This window comes from Canis lupus, chromosome 7 (genome assembly GCF_003254725.2).
Source record: "Canis lupus dingo isolate Sandy chromosome 7, ASM325472v2, whole genome shotgun sequence".
Classification (NCBI taxonomy): domain Eukaryota; kingdom Metazoa; phylum Chordata; class Mammalia; order Carnivora; family Canidae; genus Canis; species Canis lupus.
In genome coordinates, this window is record NC_064249.1 from 77,115,306 (window position 1) to 77,121,684 (window position 6,379).

Below are 6,379 nucleotides of genomic sequence, written 5' to 3' on the forward strand. Positions count from 1 at the left end.
ATAAGTCTTACCCTCATTTTCTGGGTCCTTAGCAATAGGAGGCTGTTCTATTCTGAAGACATTAGTTGCCATCCAAAAGAAGTGCAGTAAACCAGTAAGAATATGACTCCTGGAATCTGACAATTCAAGTTGGTCTCTTGATCCTTTGGCTTACTGTGTGTATTTGGGATAACATTTTGCTATTCTGTAAACTCTGATTCCTTCAAGCAGGTATTTTGCATTTTTTCATTGGTAGCATTGTTTTGCATTATGTTCTCAGCCATTTTCAGTATTGGCAGCTCCATATTCTGTTTCTAAAATGTTTTTATTGACAGGGGACCCATTGCAAAAACACAGAATATTCTGACTTCTGGAAAAGAATATCATACCCTTAATAAAGATAAGAAGACCATAAAATTCAAAAGTTTCCTACTTCATTCTAGTTTTGATTTTATATTAAGCTTAAATATATTAGTTACTTTGTAGAATTAGAGATTTTTATCCTATACATATTGAGCTCTGCTTCAGTCAAGGCTCTTCTGCTTACTAGGTGTGTGACTGTGTTTTGCTTAACCTCTCTAAGCTTTATTTTCCTCAGATGTGAAATCGGCATAATAATAGTTTCACTCCATTAAGATTTCGATGGGTTTTAAGTAGTATAACACATGTAATAGTTCAGCCCAACATCTAGCACATAGTAAATTTTCAGTAAGTATTAGTATTAAAAGGAAGAGGGAAAGAAAGATTAGCATCATTTTGTGGAAAATTATCAACCAAATCAAGGATTTTTCTAAGAAATTGTTCAGAGATTAATCCAGTGTATGAATCAGAAAGACCTTGGTTGGAATTAGGAAAAAAGAAACTGCTTGAATATGTCATGTTGAAAACTTGATTATCTCTCTGCTTTCATTAAATTAACACTTAAAATGGTTTTTTTAAAAAAAACACAAGGATGGAAAGAATGAGAGAGGATGACATCTGATAAGAGATAAAATGTTGAATGGATAAAGAAAATGTGATAGACACACACACACAATGGAATACTATTTAGCCATAAAAAGGTAAATCCTGCCTTTTGCAAAAACATGGATGGAACTTGAGGGCATTATGTTAAGTGAAATAAGTCAAACAGAGAAAGACAAATACTGTATGATCTCACTTATATGTAGAAACCAAACCAACACAAACTAAAATCAAAACACTCAACTCATAGGAAAAAGACCAGGTTGATAGTTACCAAACACAAGGGATGGAGGTCAAAAGGTAAAAACTTCCAACTATAAAATAAATGAGTTCTGGGGATGTAATATACAGCATGGTGACTGAAGTTAATACTTTTTTTCATATTTGAAAATTGCTAAGACAGTAAATTCTAAAAGTTTTCATTACAAGAAAAAATATTTGTAACCAAGTGAGGTGATGGATGTTAACTAGATTTATTGTGGTGTAACTAGATTATGGTGGTGATTATTTTACAACATATACAAATATCAAATTGCTGTGTTGTACACCAAAATTAATATAATGTGTCAGTATATATATAGTTGAAATATGGAAAGCAAAGGGACAGGTGCAAGTGATTAGCAAAATGAAGAAAGCTGAAACTTACATATCTAGAGAAGGAAAACCAAAGAGAAGTAAAATGACATCCCAGAAAATCTGGGACAGTAACGGCAACAGGCAACTTTGAAGATATAAAAGAGGGGTAGGCTAAAAACAGCAAAAAGTAGTTGAAGGTATGTACAGAGGGCTGTTCAATCACCTCCTCCAGAAGATAAGAGATTTGCTTTCTGAGGAAAAATGAAGCATAGGGACTCTGAACCTCAGGACATCAGGTACAGAAGAAGGCAGGAGCAATACAAACTGCTGTAAGCCACCAAAAAATTAAAAGCATTTAGTACAAATTGAGTCCTTTAGACTGCAACTCCTGCTCAATTCAAAAGGTTGGAGGCCATCTTACAACCCAAAGAGAGAGGACTGTATAGTCATCAGAGAAACTAAAAGTTATAAAAGACTAACAGATACTGGTGCTTTGAGTCTCTCAATGAAATAATTTGGTCTCCAATCAAAAATCCCACGTGAGTTCCACTAACAAACCATACATGTACAGCTTCCAATTAGCTTTTTACTATCATGTTCTTTAATATGAATGGATAGTTGTGGATTAAGGGACATTTTTTATTAGTCCCTTTTTACTTTATGCTGTAGTAACAAACACAAAAACTCAAAATGGTTTACAAAAATAATAATAATGACTTGCTGCTTCTGGCCCAGCATATAAGGAGTATAGATGTCTTCACTCTCATGATTATAACAATTAAGGGAAGAGGGGAAGCTGAACAAACTGAAAATTAACAACTCTTCTTGGTTCCATCAGAGCAGAGAATTGAGGTCCCAGGCAAACACTATCCAAACAAGCAAGCAGGTCCAGAAAAATCACAACCTACAGAAGCAGAAGCTCAAGAGGAGAAGCCCACCACTGAACCAGCACTAGGGCAGGGAAACCTAAAGTGCAGTTGCCTAGATGATGAACTCCTCAGTGTGGAAAGCTTTAGAGTTAAAACTCCAGAGAGGGCTAGACTCAGAGGGGGCCACATAAATAAATTTTACTTCCAGCAGCCCTACCAGGTTCTCATGGCAGAGATCAGAGAAAATCTGCTCCTTGCTTCCAGCAAGAAGAAAGGAAAAGTAGAAATTTTGAAGTATACATTCAAGAGACACTATTTTATCAGAGCCCAAAAACTAGGGTTTCATCAGAGCCTCATTGACAAGGGGAAAGGGAAATTTCACTCAATTCCTTCTAACCTTTTTGTCTCCCCTAAGGGTAAAGGAAGAATTGAAAAGGGGAAAAAAGAATTGAAGGTCATAACCCAGGGACACATGGTCATTAAATGACTGAGACCCAATCACAGGATTATAGGCTGCTTCTTCCCCCTACCCTGCAACACACACTTTGCCAACACATCAGTAAGACTCTTGTATAATAACAGAAGATTAAACTAAAAGCACTGCATGTCTCAGATCATATTTAAAAAGTATCTAATGGAAACCCCAAAGACAGTAGAGGAAATGGGAATAAAAACATCAGAATAAATTTTAGCCTCTGACACCTACAGCAAACAGTGAACATAGTCAAACTCCTAGCCAGATAAATATAAAACCTCACACTAAAGGCCTATTTACCCCACCTCCTTTTACCCAATGCAAGATGTCTGACTTTCAACCAAAAAAAAAAAAAAATCATAAGGCATACTAGAAGATTAAAAAAAAACAACACAATTTGAAGCTACAGACCATCAGAGCCAAACTTATTACATGGCAGAGATTTTGGAACTATTTGATTAAGAATTTAAAATTCTGAATATCATAAGAAACCTTTTTTAAAAAGCATAAAACATGCAAGGTAGATAATGTAAGTGAAGAGAGAGAAATCTATGAAAGAATCAAAAAGGGAGCACCCAGGTGGCTCAGTGGTTTAGCGTCTGCCTTCAGCTCAGGTCATAATCCCAGGATCCTGGGATCAAGTCCCACATCCGGCCCCCCACATGGAGCCTGCTTCTCCTTCTATGTCTCTGCCCTCTCTATGTGTCTCTCATGAATAAATAAAATCTTTAAAAAAAAAGAATAAAAAGGAAAGACTTGAATCAGAAACATTGAAAAAGAAATGAAGAATGTCTTTGATGGGCTCATCAGTAGACTGGACAAAGCAAGGAAAGAATCAGTAAGCTTGTAGAAATGTCAATAAAAATTTCCAAAACTGGAATGCAAAAGAAAAAGTATGAAAAGAAATATCCAAGAATCATGGGAAGATGTAACAGTATAACATATGCAAAGTAGGAATACCAGAAGGAGGAAAGAAAAGAAAAAGGAACAGAAGAATTTAAAGTAAAAAATGAGAATTTTCCAAAATTAATGACACCAAACCACAAATCCAGGAAGCTTAGAGAACTCCAAGCAGGATAAATAATCTGTCCCCAACAAAAAACTTAGGCATATCATATCAAACTTCAGGAACTCAAGCACAGAGGAAATCTTAAAATAAGCCGGGGGCGGGGAGGACAGAGGGAGGGTTCCTCTGTTAACTATAGAAGAGTAAGGATAAGAATTACACATTGGACTTCTCTTCAGAAACCATAGAAGCAAGAAGAGTGGAGTGAAATATTTAAAGTGCTGAAAAAGAAAAAAAAAAAACCAACCTTGAATTTTTTACACAAAATTACTATTAAAAAGTTAAGGAAAAATAAAGACTTTCTCAGACAAACAAAAATTGAGGACTTTATTGCCAGTAGACCTGCTTTGCAAGAAATATTAATGAAGTTTTTCACTTAGAACTAAACGAAAATGAAAATACAATTTATCAAAATTGGTTGATGCAGCAAAAGCAGTAGAGGGAAATTTGTAGTATTGCATTTTAGAAAAGAAGAAAAATCTAAAATCAGTAATCTATACTTCCACCTTAGGAAACCAGAAAAAGGAGAATAAATTAAATCCAAATACGGAGGAAAAGAGAAAAAAATGTTGAATTAATGAAATTGAAAACAATAAATCATTAGAAAAATAAAAAGCTGAGCTTCTTGAAAAAACAACAGCAACAATAAAATTGATGAACCTCTAGCCAGGTAAGCTAAAAAAGAAAATACAAATTTATAATGTCAGAAATGAAAGAAAAGACATCACTTCTAAGGATAATAAAGATACATAATACCACAAATTTGATAAAATAGATGAAATGGACCAATTCCTTCAAAGATACAATCTAGCAAGACTCATACAAGAAAAAATAGATGAGCTGAATAGACAGATCTATTAAAGAAATTGCCTCAATAATTAATAACCTTTCAAAACAGAAAACACCAAGTCCACTGGAAAATTCTACCAAACATTTAAAAGGTTATACCAATTCCCTACAATCTCTTCCAGAAAATGGATGCAGAAAGAATATTTCCTAATTCATTTTATGAGGACAGCATTACCCTAATACCAAAAATAGCCAAAGTCATTAAAAAGAAGGAAAACAACAGATATTTCTCATGAACATAGGCCCAAAAATCTTTAGCAAAACAGGAGAACAACCAGCCTCCAGCACTTAGGAAAGGAAGAAGAGAGTGACACCCTGTCAATGCCAGCCTGGAGACCATGACTGGATGCTGAAGACAGCCAAGAGGGTAAAAATATCCCTTGCAGCATATGTAGGCAAGAAAATTCCTAACATCTAGCACCCATTCAAGAAGCATAAGAGAGAAATAAAGCCAACAACACATTTATTTTCACATGCTAAAAAGGAAACAGAATCAGAAACAAGGGATCCTGTGAACTTCGCAATCCAAGTAATACCCTATGCATAGTGAGCCCAGAGAACTAGAACTAACTCCTGCATCTCCAGAGGAGCCTTAAAAAAATGGTCAACCTTGCAAAGACCAAATCTTACACCTTCAGAGTATACCAATCATGACTATTAAAATCAACAAGTTGTGAAAAGAGAAAAAATATTAGCAAGTCATCCAACAATGTATAATAAAAAGAACTATACACCATGACACAGTGGTATATATATATATATATACTCCACTTTGAATGGTGGAAGTGCACAGCAAATAGTAATAATAATGAAAAATAACCTATGCAAAATCACATGACCATAAAATTTCAGAATCTTTGGGGAAATATTCTAAAATCATTCTTAAGGGGAAAAAATGATCAAAAATAAGTATTTTTCCAACTTCTGAACAAAAACATCTAGAAGGAAATGCAGCAATGAAAAAAATCTTAGGAAAGTGTTCTTCCAAATTACAATTTTATAGCTCTCTCCAAGCTAGCAATTCCAAGAAAGGAAGATTACATTTCAGACATATAAGTTTTTAAATATATAACTTATTATGCATGCATTTTCATGAAACTACTAGAGAAGGTTTGTTTCACGAAACTGAGGAAGGAAGCTAAGAATATTGGAATTAAGTACACAAGGAATCCAACACTGGAAAAAAATAATAAAAATTCTGAAGATAATGATGAAAAATGGCTAGCTGCCTTAAAGAGAAATGAGCCCATATTAGAAAAAAAAGATAAAGGGCTCCGGAAAAGATGACATAAAAAGAGAAAAAATATACATCTGAAAGATTATCAAATGTATTTTTCCTCTGTTAAGAGGAATTTTATAATTCTATATCCGTGTTTGGAAGAAGAATTTATGACAAGTATATTTAAAAAATAAAAGAATATTAAGGCAATTAACCCCAGGGAAAAAATAGTACAATGAAATAATACTGCATGAGAAGTAACAGTGCCACCAATGGTTTAATAGCATGTATCCAAGATCACTTCCCACCCCACCCTCACCCCAGTCTTGGTATCAGCATTCGTGACCCCCTGCATGTCGCCTCCCACAATAAGCACAGCCAGC

General features: G+C 34.6%; 1 long non-coding RNA gene across 4 annotated transcripts in view; it reads right to left on the reverse strand.

Annotated features, from left to right (window-relative positions):
- Nucleotides 1-6,379, reverse strand: part of LOC112648091 (uncharacterized) — a 40,715-nt gene that overhangs the window by 12,045 nt on the left and 22,291 nt on the right. For 2 of the 4 annotated variants that reach the window (XR_007412192.1, XR_003128739.3), the window contains exon 1: nucleotides 12-4,440. This is a non-coding gene — a long non-coding RNA (uncharacterized LOC112648091). Of the gene's footprint in view, nucleotides 1-11; nucleotides 6,016-6,379 lie in introns of those variants that run through there. The other 2 variants (XR_007412194.1, XR_007412193.1) reach the window with 2 other exon arrangements.